This window comes from Ahaetulla prasina, chromosome 12 (genome assembly GCF_028640845.1).
Source record: "Ahaetulla prasina isolate Xishuangbanna chromosome 12, ASM2864084v1, whole genome shotgun sequence".
NCBI lineage: Eukaryota > Metazoa > Chordata > Lepidosauria > Squamata > Colubridae > Ahaetulla > Ahaetulla prasina.
This window is the reverse complement of record NC_080550.1, coordinates 23850140-23865628: the sequence shown is the minus strand read 5'-3', so window position 1 is coordinate 23865628 and position 15489 is coordinate 23850140. Positions and strand designations below refer to the sequence as shown.

Genomic DNA, 15489 nt, shown 5'->3' with positions numbered 1-15489 from the left:
GAATAGAATAGAATAGAATAGAATAACAGAGTTGGAAGGGACCTTGGAGGTCTTCTAGTCCAACCCCTGCTTAGGGAGGAAACCCTACACCACTTCAGACAAATGGTTATCTTCTTAAAAACTTCCAGTGTTGGAACATTTACAACTTCTGGAGGCAAGTCATTCCATTGATTAATTGTTCTAACTGTCAGTAAATTTCTCCTTAGTTCTAGATTGCTTCTCTCCTTGATTAGTTTCCACCCATTGCTTCTTGTTCTACCCTCAGGTGCTTTGGAGAATAGTTTGACTCCCTCTTCTTTGTGGCAGCCCCTGAGATATTGGAACACTGGTATCATGTCTCATTAAACTAGACATACCCAGTTCCTGCCACCGTTCTTCATATGTTTTAGCCTCCAGTCCCCTCATCATCTTTGTTGCTCTTCTCTGCACTCTTTCTAGAGTCTCCACATCTTTTTTACATCGTAGCAACCAAAACTGGATTCAGTATTCCAAGCATGGCCTTACCAAGGCATTATAAAGTGGTATTAAACATGTCACGTGATCTTGATTCTGTCCCTCTTATTTATTTATTTATTTATTTATTATTTATTTATTTAAATTTTTATACCGCCCTTCTCCCGAAGGACTCAGCCAAGTCATAAAAAACAGCACAATATACAATTAAAACAAGAACTTAAAACGAACATAATTCATAAATGGCCGGAATTAAAACAATTCAATCAATTGTTGATTGAATCAAATTTAAAACCCTTAAAATTTATAAATAATAACCCCGATTTAAAATTATTTGGAATTAAAAATTTAAAAATTTAAGCCAGTCCCGCTTAAATAAACAAATATGTTTTCAGCTCACGGCGAAAGGTCCAAAGGTCGGGTAATTGGCGCAAACCAGGGGGAAGTTCGTTCCAAAGAGTAGGGGCTCCTACAGAGAAGGCCCTTCCCCTGGGGGCCGCCAGCCGGCATTGCTTGGTGGACGGCACCCTGAGAAGACCCTCTCTGTGTGAGCGTACAGGTCGGTGGGAGGCATAAGGTAACAGCAGGCGGTCCCGTAAGTACCCGGGCCCTAAGCCATGGAGCGCTTTAAAGGTGGTAACCAAAACCTTAAAGCGCACCCGAAAGACCACAGAAAGCCAGTGCAGACTGCGCAGGAGCGGTGTTACGTGGGAGCAACGTGAGGCTCCCTCAATCACCCGCGCAGCTGTGTTCTGAACTAACTGAAGCCTCCGGGTGCACTTCAGGGGAAGCCCCATGTAGAGAGCATTACAATAATCCAAACGAGAAGTGACAAGAGCGTGAGTGACCGTGCATAAGGCATCCCGGTCAAGGAAGGGGCGCAACTGGCGGACCAGGCGGACCTGGTAAAAAGCTCTCCTGGAGACAGCCGCCAAATGGTCTTCAAACGACAGCCGTCCGTCCAGGAGAACACCCAAGTTGCGCACCCTTTCCATTGGGGCCAATGACTCGCCCCCAACAGTCAGCTGCAATTGCAGCTGACTGTACCGGGGTGCCGGCATCCACAGCCACTCCATCTTGGAGGGATTGAGCTTGAGCCTGTTTCTCCCCATCCAGACCCGTACGGCTTCCAGGCACCGGGACAGCACTTCGACAGCTTCGTTGGGGTGGCCCGGGGTAGAAAAGTACAGCTGCGTATCATCAGCGTACAGATGATAACTCACCCAAAGCCGTTTATGCAGCCTAGAAGTGTGTTGGCTTTTTTGGCAGCTGCTGCACACTGCTGGCTCATATTCATTCTGTCAGAGAAGAGTGCAGGGGAATGTGATAGCTGTCTTCAAGGATCAGTAGGGCTATCCTGAAGAAGATGGAGAAGAATTGTTTAAAGTTATTCCAGAAGACAGTCACAATCTAATATACAATCTGTATTAGATTGTGACTGACCATCAGGGAGAAAAAACCCCAAACCCTAATGTATGAACTGTTCAACCATGGAACTGGCTGCCATCGAAGTATAGTGGGCTTTCTTTCATTGAGGATGTGTCAACAGGGGTTGGATGATTGTTTGTATGGATTCCTGTAGTGGACAGGGAATTGAATTAAATCAGTGTTTGTCAGCTGTGGCCACTTGAAGATGTGGCCCAGAATTCAGCTTCAACTTCAGAATTCCCCAGCTGGGGAATTCTAGGAGTTGAAGTCCACACATTCTGGGACCTGAAGCCCACACATTTTCAAGTGGCCAAGGTTGAGAGACACTGAACTGGGTGTCCTCCAAGGTTCTTTCCATTAAATCTATGACATTTCTTCTCCTGAAATAGTTTTCCCTCATCTCCATACAGGGGAGTCCTTGGTGCTCTCTAAACTTGGGTTGTTTTCTTGTAGACATTTTATTACCCTATTAGGTAATCATCTCCGTAGGCCAGTGACGGTTGGCCTCCCCTGGGATTGAAATTGGATATTAGAACACAAACAACTGTAGTTGATGGGAAGAATCTTTGGCAGGTGGTAATCATGGCCCTCACATTGTGCTAAGCCATGTTTTAAAACAGGGGTCTCCAACCTTGGCAACTTTAAGACTTGTGGGCTTCAACTCACAGCTGGCTGAGGAACTCTGGGAGTTGAAGTCCACAAGTCTTAAAGTTGCCAAGGTTGGAGACCCCTGTTTTAAAGCAAAGTCTCTCTTCACACAGCATTTTAAAGCTCTTCCACTCAGGGATTGGTGTGTGTGTGTGTTTGTTTAAATGTGTGTGTAAAAAAGAAGATGATGGTGGCTGTGGCTAAGTACTTGAAGCCACACCTTTTTTTAAAATGAGTTTTGGGTGAAGGTAAGAGAAGAAGGGAGGGTCTGTCATCAACTAGCAGCTGTCGCCATCTTGTCTTTTTTACTTCCTTCTAGCACATCCCGGCTCCGAGTGGTTTAACATTAAAAATGGTTACATACATAGTCCTTGACTTATGATCACAATTGAGCCAAACACTTCTGTTGCTGAGTCAGACAGTTGTTACATGAATTTTGCCTCATTTTAAGGTCTTTCTTGCCAGAGTTGTTAAGTGAATCACTGCAGTCATTAAGTTAGTAACACGATTATTAAGTGAATCTGGCTTCCCCGTTGACTTTGCTTGTCAGGTCATCAAAGGGGACCACATGACCCCGGCAACCGTCATAAATATGAACCAGTTGCTAAGTGCCTGAATTTTGATCACATGACCATGGGGGACTGCAGTGGTCGTAAGTATGAAAAATGGTCATGAGTCGCTTTTTTTCCAGTGCTGTTGTAACTTCAAACGGTCACTATAGGAACTGTTGTAAATTGGGGAAATTGCAGAATGAAATGCATATTCAATGACAAACAGGCCAATGTTAGTGCAACCCCCTTTTTTTTAAAAAAAAAAAACCTGAAATGAAAGAAATGAGACTTGTGAGAGTAGAAAAAAGAGAGGCTAAAATTTGGGTTTTTAGTCATAATGTGATTAAGGCTTTACTGCATAAATGTTTCTGAGCGTAAGAACTGAAGTTTAATCTCAGGAATATAACTGCATTTTTAAAAAGGGACTTGGCAAAAAATTCATTTCCTTCACATTTGAATGCCAACTTATCTAACACTACATTTCTGCAGTGAGATACGATCCAAAAAGCTATTACATGAAATTCATCCATTTTATGTCTTTGTTTGTGTTTTGCAATATGGCGTGCAGGCAATAAGAAGGCATATTAAGGGAAAAAATATTTCTATTCTTGAAAATACTGCAGCAAAATGCATTCTGTTAGGGAAAATCTGTTTGCAGCTACGATATACATTTGGAGGGGAAATTGCAGAGTGAAAATGCACTGGCTGGGAGAAATGGCAATGTTTTTTTTGTAAAGGAATTCTGATTTTCAAATAGAATGGGACTTGAGATATTAGCAAAATGAGAAGCTGAAACTGCCCAATTCGCCCATCTCCTCTTGCCAAGTTGTGACTGATCTCCTAAAGGCGCATAAATCCAAGAATCATTGATCAATGCCGGCAATAACTATGCTTCATCTAACTAAAGATGAAATACGCTGAAAACGGAAAAAAAATTGTAATCTCTGTGGGGAGCTATTTTTCATCATTCTTTGGATTGTGAATAAAAAAAACCTTTGATTTGATCAAGAAAGCCTCTGGAAGCGTAGCCATTCTTTAACCTGCCCTAAATGCAGAGAGGGACATGGTGGCTCAGTGGCTAAGGCACTGAGCTTGTCGATCGAAAGGTCGGCCGTTCAGCAGTTCGAATCCCTAGTGCCACATGCCGCGTAACGGAGTGGGCTCCCGTTACTTGTCTCAGCTTCTGCCAACTAGCAGTTCGAAAGCAAGTAAAAAATGCAAGTAGAAAAATAGGGACCACCTTTGATGAGAAGGTAACAGCGTTCTGTGTGCCTTTGGTGTTTAGTCATGCCAGCCACATGACCACAGAGACGTCTTCGGACAGCGCTGGCTCTTCGGCTTTGAAACGGAGATGAGCCCCTAGAGTCGGGAGCGACTAGCACGTATGTGCGAGGGGAACCTTTACCTTTAAATGCAGAGAAGAGCAACAAAGATGATTAGAGGAACTGGAGGCTAAAAACTTATAAAGAATTATTATTATTATTATTATTATTATTATTATTATTATTATTATTATTATTATTATTATTATTATTATTATTAATTCGATTTTTATACCGCCCTTCTCCCGAAGGACTCAGGGCGGTGTACAGCCAAAATAAAACAAACAATACAATATACAATTAAAACCTGAATTAAAAAACTTATTACACCATTGGCCTAAGACTTTAAAACATATAAAACTAAAAAACCCATTAAAATTCATAATAAAAATTTAAAAAACCCAATAAAAACCCAATAAAATTTAAGCCAGCCCCGCGCGAATAAATAGATGTGTTTTCAATTTGCGGCGAAAGGTCCGAAGGTCAGGTATTTGGTGTAAACCAGGGGGAAGTTCGTTCCAGAGGGTAGGAGCCCCCACAGAGAAGGATCTTCCCCTGGGGGACGCCAGCCGACATTGTTTGGCGGACGGCACCCTGAGAAGTCCCTCTCTGTGTGAGCGTACGGGTCGGTGGGAGGCATGCGGTAACAGTAGGCGGTCCCGTAAGTACCCAGGCCCTAAGCCATGGAGCGTTTTAAAGGTAGTGACCAAAACCTGGTTGCTGGAATTGGGTATGTCTAATTTAATGAAAATAAGGACTAAGGGGTGACATGATAGCAGTGTTCCAGTATTTGAAGGGCTGCCACAAAGAAGAGAGAGTCAGGCTATTCTCCAAAGTACCTGAAGGCAGGACAAGAAACAATGGATGGAAACTAATCAAGGAGAGAAGCAACCTAGAACTAAAGAGAAATTTCCTGACAGTGAAAACAATTAATCCATGGAACAACTTGCCTTCAGAAATTGTGGGTGCTCCATCACTGGAGCCTTTTAAGGGGAGACTGGACAGCCATCTGTCAGAAATGGTATAGGGTCTCCTGCTTGAGGAGTGGATTGGACTAGAAGTCCTCCAAGGTCCCTTTCAATTCTTCTATTATTCTGTTAGTTTAGCTATGGGCGAAATGCAGCATTCTTGTGTTTTTGGTGAACTGCAAAGCAAATCCTGGATCATCCAGGCTATGTTTGGTGATGCTTCCTTAATCTTTAAATGGCGATCAGAATGTTATTAAAAAGCCTCCAAGTCTAATGCATTGGGACCAATCTGGGCATTTCAGTTGATGAACTTGTAATGGTAGTCCTCCACTTACAACTGTAATAGAGCCTGCCCATTACAGGTGTGATGGTCATAAAGCGAGCCACTGGACCTGATTTTATGGCCCTTTTTTTGCGGAGGTTGTTAATAGCAATATCATTTAGACCTACGTACCGCTTCATAGTGTTTTACAGCCCTCCTTAAGCAGTTTACAGAGCCAGCCTATTGCCCCCAACAATCTGGGTCCTCATTTGACCCACTTCGGAAGGATGGGTCAACCTTGGGCCGTTCAGGATCGAACTCCAGAATGTGGACAGAGTCAGCTTGTAATACTGCATTCTTAACCACTGCACCACCACGGCTCATAGATAGATGTAGAGACAGACAGACAGACAGCTGAATCACCCTTGACCCTGATGAGATTCGGAGCGCTCCAATTGCAGGCAGCCAGCAGCCAGCAGAATTAGCCTGCAGTACTGCATTCTAACCACTGCACCACTGTGGCTCGTTAAATTAACACGGCAGTCATAAAAGCAAATGTGACAGTCGTAAACCAAATGCCATAGTCATTAACTGAAGCCATTAACTTGGCTTGCTCTTTTTCACCTCCCTTATCCTTCCTGGCACGACCTGATGGGCTATGGAAGGACCATAAAAAGCCATCAGAGACACCGAAGATGGAACGGATCTGTATAAAATGTCCAGATGTGCTAAGCGAGTTTTGCCGTGTGATGCACACCTATTTGCTGCGGCTTCTTCTGCAAATAAAGGCTCGGTGTTTGTGTGTCGGCGGAGACATAAGAAATAATGGCTAAAAATGGAGATCTCTTTCATTGTAAAAAGAAGTCTGCAACCGCACCACTTCATGTGGCTGCTTTTCATTCTGCTCTCCAGTTGTTGATGGACAACTCCGGGCCTCTTGTTCTTTCATCTCATGGTTCTTCCTCTTTCTTGACTTGAGTTGGTGTCTCTCCCAAGAGAGACCTTTCATCTCAAGGAAAGGTTGCTGGCAGCTTTTCTGACAGAACATTGTCTTTTATGGAGAAGGATACATATGGAGACCTTGGCCAGGCTAGACAGAAAATTTTAAAAACCTCATTATTTCCCCACCTCCATCTGGAGAACATCTGTTTCAAAGTACACCTGTGTCGTTGATAAGATGACACTGGAGATGACATTTTAAAGGATCTGGAGATGAAACCATACGATGAATGTTTGAGGGAATTGGGCATGTCTAGTCTAAGAGAGAGAAGGACTGGAGGGATATAGCAATAGCATTTAGACTTAGCACTTAGACGCTTCACAGTACTCTAAGTGGTTTACAGAGTCAGCGTCTTGCCACCAACAATCTGGGTCCTCATTTTACTGATTTTGGAAGGATGGAAAGGCTGAATCAACCTTGAGCTGGTCAGGATCGAACTGCTGGCAATGGGCAGAGTTAGCTTGCAATACTGGATGGATGGATGGATGGATGGCTGGCTGGAAGGAAGGAAGGAAGGAAGGAAGGAAGGAAGGAAGGAAGGAAGGAAGGAAGGAAGGAAGGAAGGAAGGAAGGAAGGGCAATAGCAAGAGCCCTTAGACTTATATACCACTTCATAGTGCTTTACAGCCCTTTCTAAGCGGTTTACAAAGTCAGCCTATTGCCCCCAACAATCTAGATCCTCATTTTACCTACCTTGGAAGGATGGACGGCTGAATCAACCTTGAGCCGGTCAGGATTGAACTGCTGCAATGCTGCATTCTAACCACTGCACCACCATGGTTCTGATAGTAGTTTTCCAATATTTGGGAGATGTCACAGAGAAGAGGGAGTCAACCTATTCTCCAAAGCACATGATGGCAGGACAAGAAGTAATGGGGTAGAAGCTTATCAAGGAGAGATCCAACCTAGAACTAAGGAGAAATTTCCTAACAGAATAATTAATCAGTGGAAGGGCTTGCCTCCAGAAGTTGTGGGTGCTCCATCACTGGAGGTTTTTAAGAAGAGATTGGATAACAATTGAAATGGTATCGGGTTTCCTACCTAAGCAGTGGGTTAGATTAGAAGACATCCAAGATGCCTTCCAACTTTGCTATTCTGTCCTGTCCTGTCCTGTCGTATCCTATCCTATCCTATCTTATCTTATCCTATCCTATCCTATCCTATCCTATCCTTGCTCTGCTCTGCTCTGCTCTGCTCTGCTCTGCTCTGCTCTGCTCTGCTCTGCTCTGCTCTGCTCTGCTCTGCTCTGCTCTAATCTAATCTAATCTAATCTAATCTAATCTAATCACTGGGGGTTTTCAAGGAGAGATTGGACAGCCGTTTGTCTGGAGTGATATAAGAACTCCTGCCATAGACAAGGGGTTAGAATAGAAGATCTCCAAGAACCCTTCCAATTCTATTGTCCTATATTCTCCAATCTATGAAGACCATCCCTGGGTACACACACCTTCCTCCACTGGCCAAGTCAGCAATAGGGCCCCTCCTACATACAGTGTTTATTTTGCAGCCCAGTGAGCAAATGGAGGAGCAGAGTGTCTCCTTAGCAACCCTGCAAACACGTCAACAGTTCATTGATATTTATCAGATACGGCTTATTAAATGCAGGAACAAATGGTTGGTTACGGAGAGGAGGCTGCAGAATTCGGGCATCCTTTGATTCTGGCCCTGGGTCATCTGCCCTAGTGGTTTGAGGGGGAGGGGGTTTGGGAGGGGGAGAGTTGCCTTGGATCAGCTGAAAATGGAGGAGAGAAAGGAGGGAGATGAAAAGACCTCGCAGTCGGTGTTGGCCGAATCTCTGTCTCCATTAAGTAGAAACTGCAGAGAGTGCAATTGTTGGAGATTGTTCGTGTCTTAATCCCATTGTGAGCATGAAAGATGTCTTCCCCTTCCCTGAGTGCTGTGAAATTTTTAAATCATGTCTTTAAATCAGTAACCTAATCTATTGCAAGACAAGAAAGAGGAATCCAATTTTCATTTACCTTATTTCTTCTCTGCCTAAAAGTAGAACTTTCCTTCCTTCCTTCCTTCCTCCCTCCCTCCCTCCCTCCCTTCTTCTTTATAGTTATATTATTTCTTTCCTCCATCCCTCTATCCCTTCCTCCCTCCCTCCCTCCCTTCTTTCCTTTCTCTGTACAGATATATTTTCCTTCCTTTCTTCCTCCTACTCTTCCTCCTTCACTTTCTTCCTCTGTATAGCTATATTATTTCCTTTCTTCCTCCCTCCCTCCCTCTCTCTTTTCTTCCTCTGTACAACTATATTATTTCCTTCCTTCCTTCCTTCCTTCCTTCCTTCCTTCCTTCCTTCCTTCCTTCCTTCCTTCCTTCCTTCCTCTGTATAGCTATATTATTTCCTTCCTCCTTCCTTCCCTCCCTTCTTTCCTTCCCTGACTCTGCTACATCCTTCTGCCTTGATGCAGATTGGTTTGAATTTATGGTGTGATTGTGTAAGTAGAACTGTGTATGTATATGTATATACATGTATATATATGTATATATACACACACCAGGATGCACAAACAGGCATATTCAGATGGAAATTTAGGTACCTGTGAATAACAACCAAAGCTAAGAGGGCAAGTAAGTTTATTTTTTATTTTTATTTTATTTATTTCGTCATGTATTTTATGACAGATACAAGTGTAAACATAATTATAAATACATGAAAAGGCTATGAATAAAAGAAAACATTAGGACAGGGACGGTAGGCACGCTGGTGCGCTTATGTACGCCCCTTACAGACCTCTTAGGAATGGGGCAAGGTCTACAGTAGACAGTCTAAGGTTAAAGTATTGGGGATTTGGGGAAGAAACCACAGAATCTGGTAGTGCATTCCAGGGGTTGACGACCCTGTTACTGAAGTCGTATTTTCTGCAATCTAGTTTGGATCGGTTTACCATGAGTTTCTATCTATTGCGTGCTCTTGTATTGTTTTGGTAGAAGCTGAAATATTCATTGGCTGGTAGGACATTGTAGCAGATGATTTTAGGTACTATGCTTAGGTCAGACCAAAGACGGCAAATTTCTAAGTTGTCTAAGCCCAAAATTTTGAGTCTGGTGGCATAAGGTATTTTGTGGCGAGCAGAAGAGTGGAGGACTCTTCTTGTGAAATATCTTTGGACTCGTTCAATTGTATTAATGCCCGATATGCAGTGTGGGTTCATACACTGAGCTGTATTCAAGAATTGGTCTGGCAAAAGTTTTGTATGCCTTAGTTTGCAGTTCAATATTACTGGAGAAGAAGCTATGTGAGATTAGGTTAATAACTCTTAATGCTTTTTTAGCAATGCTGTTACAGTGAGCTCTAGCATTTAGATCATTTGAAATGAGTACTCCAAGGTCTTTGACAGAGTGAGGGTCATCTGTTAGATCGTATCCATCCAGCTTGTATTTTGTGTTCTGATTTTTTTGGCCAATGTATAAGACAGAGCATTTGTTGGTTGAGATTTGGAGTTGCCAATTGTTTGACCATTCTGACACACAGTCAAGGTCTTCTTGTAGAGTAGCAACATTGTTAGTGGTGTTGAATAGTTTTACATCATCCGCAAAGAGAACACAGTTGCTTATAATATGATCACAAAGGTCATTTATATAAAGTATAAAGAGTGTGGGTCCTAAAATGCTGCCTTGGGGGACACTGCTTTTAACAGGTGCAGGGTTAGATAAGGCTTTCCCTATTTTGAATACTTGCTGCCTGTTTGATAGGAACACAGCTATCCACTTATGCAGGAATCCAGAAATGCCATAAGATTTTAGTTTTAGAAGTAGCTTGTCATGTACCATTGAATCGAAGGCTTTACAGAAGTCTATATAAATTGCATCTATTGATTTATCCCGGTCAAGTTTTGAAGTCCATATGTTTTTGCATTGTAAACCTATAGTTTGCAACCTGTAATTGCAAGTTGCAGGACAATTTTTTTTCTAAAGCCAAATTGCTTGTCAAAGAGTAGGTTGTTAGTCTCTAAGTAGACGTAATGGATTGGTTTATGATTGATTTGATTGATGATTGACTTTGCAGGTGAGACAACATAATGAGATTGGTCTGTAATTATCAGCTAGGCTAGGGTCACTCTTTTTGAAGATAGGGATGACCATTGGAGAAAGTAGCAAAAGTTGCAAAATCTTGTAGAGTTTTTCCAATGGAAGATCCTGTTGCTTGCCTCTTGGTGTTTGAGGGATTGCTGTGCATTTGCTCAAAAGGTTTCTTTTCCCTTTGAAAGAGGCTCATTTTAATCCCTTATATTTGAATACTTGGGTTTCTGCCCAATTTCTCTTTGGAGTCCTTTAGAGCATTTGCTGGTATTTTGTTGCTGAGCCTTACAACTTACAGTACATCAGCGTCCCACACATCTCACAATCAGAACAAGCTCTAATTGGTAGGTTCTCCCTTGATGTCTTCTTTGGGGCTTTAAGAAGCCCATGTGACATGCCGGGCAGGCTGTAGACCATGTCAATGTTCAGCCCCGTCTCAAGATCACTGCCTCACCGAAGAAATACAAGCACCCAACATTTCCCATAGAAGATTTCCTGAAAGTTGGAAAGCTTTTAAGCTGAATGGCTGACAAAAATGGCATCTTTCGTGCTTTCAACATGAGCTTGATCTGCAGAAACCCACGAGTTAAGCGTACTCTGTTGTACTACCTTTAATACTGTATATAACCAATAATGGAATTCACGTCTTCACTTCAAGCTTCACTGCACATTAATGCATCAGTGCCTCTTACCTGCTTATTATTCATCTTTTAAGAATAGAAGTTCACAATGCTATTCAGAGGGCACTAGAGGAATTATGAGAGCAGGGCAACGGCCCGTATCTTCCCATACAGAATTTTGGATTCCATCCTCAGCTTCTCCGAGGAGAGCCTTCCTCGAAAACTGATGTTGTCAAGCCATCGTTGGCAAAATTGGGCCCACAAGATCTGTGGGCTGAATCAATCATCATCATCATCATCTTTTAACGACCCCTTAATCCCTTGCAGGGTAGAGTCTGAGCAACTGAATGGAGCCAAGAGTTTGCTGGCCGGATGCCCTTCCTGTCACCAATGCGGAGTTACATTTAGTAGATATATTCTCATTGTGTGTGGGCTGAATCAATGGAAGACTTTTTTTAGGTGGCATAGAATGTTCTAAATCAGGGATCTCCAAAGTTGTCACTTTAAGACTTGTGGATTTAAAAGTTGCTGACTGGGGAATTCTGGGAGTTGAAGTCCACAAAATATCCAAGTTTGGAGATTCCCTGTTCATTAGACTTGACATACCCCTGGGTATGCTTAATCTAATGAAAAAAGGACTGGGGGAGACATGATAGCAGTGTTCCAATATTTGAGGGATCCTACAAAGGTGAGGGGGTCATACTATTTTCCAAAGCATCAGAAGGCAAAACAAAAAACAATGGATGGAAACTTACCAAGGAGTGAAGCAACCTAGAACTAAGTGAAAATTCCTAATGTTGAGAGCAACCAAACAATGGAACAGCTCGCCTTCAGAAGTTGTGGATGCTCCATCACTGGAGGTTTTCAGAAAGAGACTGGACAACCATTTATCTGAAATGGTATAGAATCTCCTGCTTAAACAGGGAGTAGGACCACATGACCTCCAAAGTCCTTTCCAACATATTATTCTATGTTTTAAATAAAGGAATCTGGATGAAACACCCAAAACCAGTTCAGATGGGTCAGCTGGAGACTGGATCCATAACATTTACTCACAACATTTCCCAGCATTTATTTCAATGGAGAGATCTAATGAGTGAGCCAGATGTGGACATCCTTCCACACATCAACACTGCAACCATGTTGGGAATTTGAACCATGTTCCCTATTGGCATTTTCCTTTCCTCTAGTGACCACGTTTAATTCAGTGGTGGTATTCACTTACCTTTGCTACTGGTTCGCAAATGTGAGCACACGCGCCACCCCCGTGCATGCAAAAAACCTTCTGCACATACGCGGAGCATCAAAAACAGGATGTGATGACATCTGAGCAGGTGGGCAGAGCCTCCTGCCGCTGTTGCTACTGGTTCACCTGAACTGGATAGAACTGGCTGAATATCACCACTGGTTTAATTAGAAAAGGATACAGAAGCACAACATCTGGCTTTTACTGGCAGTTGGGAAGTTCCACTAAATAACAATTTGCTTTCTTTCATTTGTCCTGTCCCTTTTTGAGAGGGAGAGAGAGACAGATGGGGAAGGAGGGAGGGAGGGAAGGAAGGAAGGAAGGAAGGAAGGAAGGAAGGAAGGAAGGAAGGAAGGAAGGAAGGAAGGAAGGAAGGAAGGACACTTGGACTGCTCCATTAATGCAGACAATACAGCAAAAAACATTTTTCTGGAGCTAAACATCTATACCACTAGATCGGATATGGTTCCCTGCCACCTTCCCAATCATACAGTGAAAACAGATGGTTTAATACAGAGAAAGTTTTGTCAACCAAACAGAGCAGAATCTAGCTGTAGCCAGACATTCTGGCTATAAAATCCTCATAAGGGCTAAATCAAGCTTGGATTCAGTTGGAAGCAAGTCATTATCTTTTTCGTTATTGTTGCATGAAGTGGATTTCGGGGGAAAAAGAGTTGTTTTTTGTTTCTGCTGAAGGGGGTTCTTCATTCTACTTAAGCCACAGTTCTTCCCCAGCGATTGCTGGTGACATTCGGCTGCTCGCTGCTTTTGTCACTGTGAATCTTTAATATCTGCAGCTGGTGCCCAGCATCAGAAGAATGATGAGTAAAAAGTAGTGGAGAAAGAAGAGACAAAAAGTTATTTGAGAAAAAGGACGGGCAGAAAAGGCGGGGGGAACTCAATTAAATCATCATCGTCATTTAACAACCCTATCATCGCTTGAGGGGTACAACCTGGGCAGCTGAATGGAGCTAGCAGAGTGTTTTAATGGCCGGATGCCCTTCCTGTTGCCCATGCAAAGTTTTGTTCAGCAGAAGTATTCTCAGTGTGCCCAGAGAGAGAAATATCTGTGTAGACGTAGGATTGAACTCACAGCCTCCTGATTGTGAGGTGAGAGCTCCACCTCTAGGCCACTGCACCATTCCTGGGGAACTCAATTAAATGGACATGAAAAATTCAGGACCATCATTGGCTTGTTGTCCAACTCTTTAAACAACATGGGATAATTTCTACCATCTTAAATTCCTAATATTTTCTTTTTTTCCTTTGGGCAGATGGATGTATTTCCAAAGGAACCCTTAAGTTACACCTTTATATCATTTTTACTTCCTGCAGAGCTGGGAAGAACAAATCCTTGCAGATGCTTGAAATGGGTCTTGCTTTGCAGCTTGCTAAATTCGCCTTTAATATTTCTTAAAAACCACAACACGTAGTCCTTGACTTATGACAACAATGGAGCCCAAAATTTCTGTCGCTAAGTGAGACAGTTGTTAAGTAAATTTTGCCCCATGTGTCGACCTTTCTTAACAGCCACAGCTGTTAAGTGAATCACTGCAGTTGTTAAATTAATAACACGGTTGTTAAATGAATCCGGCTTCTCCATTGACTTTGCTTGTCAGAAGGTCACAAAAGGGGATCACGTGACCTCAGGACACAGCAACCGTCATAAATATGAGTCAATTGCCAAATTGCCACCTGAATTTTGATTACATGAGCATGAGCTTGGCCCCAATGGAGAGGGTACGCAACTTGGGCGTTCTCCTGGATGGACGGTTGTCTTTTGAAGACCACATGACGGCCGTCTCCAGGAGAGCCTTTCACCAGGTTCGCCTGGTTCGCCAGTTGCGCCCCTTTCTAGACCGGGATGCCTTATGCACAGTCACTCATGCTCTCGTGACATCTCGTCTGGACTACTGCAATGCTCTCTACATGGGGCTCCCCTTGAGGAGCACCCGGAGACTCCAGGTAGTTCAGAATGCAGCTGCGCGGGTGATAGAGGGAGCCCCTCGTGGCTCCCATGTGACACCCCTCCTGCGCAGACTGCACTGGCTTCCTGTGGTTTTCCGGGTGCGCTTCAAGGTTTTGGTAATGATCTTCAAAGCGCTCCATGGCATAGGGCCGGGTTACTTATGGGACCGTCTGCTGCCACCGAATGCCTCCCACCGGGCCGCGCCTCACAGGGAGGGACTCCTCAGGGTGCCGTCGGCCAGGCAGTGCCGACTGGCGACACCCAGGGGAAGGGCCTTTTCTGTGGGGGCTCCCACCCTCTGGAACGAGCTTCCCCCAGGACTCCGTCAACTTCCTGACCTTCGGACCTTCCGCCGCGAGCTTAAGACACATCTATTTACCTGCGCAGGACTGGACTAGAGTTTTAAATTTTAAACGGCTAAATTTTAGATTTGGTTTTAAATTGGGTTTTATTATTTATATGTCTATTTTAAATATTTGGCCTATATAATAAGTTTTTTAGATGAATGTTTTACTTTGTATATTTATGTGTTTTTATATGGCTGTACACCGCCCTGAGTCCCTAGGGAGATAGGGCGGTATAAAAGTATGAATAAATAAATAAATAAATAAATAAATGAGGGTTGTAAGTTTCAAAAATGGCCATAAGTCAATTGTAACAACAGTTGAAGTCACAAGTTACAACAGTTCATTTAGTGACCATTCAAAGTTACAATGGCACTGAAAAATGTGACTTATGACTGTTTTTCATAGTTACGACCTTTGCAACATCCCTATGATCATGTGATCAAAATTCAGATCCTTGGAAACTGGTTCATATTTATGACAGTCGCAGTGTTGCCGGGGGGTGTGTGTGTCTCGTGATCCCCTTTGGCGATCTTCTGGCAAGCAAAATTAATGGGGAAGCCAGATTCACTTAACAACCAGGTTACTAACTTATCAGCTGCGGTGATTCACTTAATAACCATGGCAAGAAAATGGGACAAAACTCACT

The 15489-nt window shown here is 43.1% G+C and overlaps 1 protein-coding gene and 1 long non-coding RNA gene across 3 annotated transcripts in view; one reads left to right on the top strand and one right to left on the bottom strand.

Annotated features, from left to right (window-relative positions):
* Positions 1-15489, top strand: part of LOC131184076 (guanine nucleotide-binding protein G(o) subunit alpha) — a 229577-nt gene that overhangs the window by 29722 nt on the left and 184366 nt on the right. The gene's annotated exons all lie outside the window — the stretch shown is intronic.
* LOC131184077 (uncharacterized) overlaps positions 1-15489 on the bottom strand; it is a 110537-nt gene that overhangs the window by 11462 nt on the left and 83586 nt on the right. For both annotated transcript variants that reach the window (XR_009151911.1, XR_009151910.1), the window contains one exon: positions 4321-4485. This is a non-coding gene — a long non-coding RNA (uncharacterized LOC131184077). The remainder of the gene's footprint in view (positions 1-4320; positions 4486-15489) is intronic.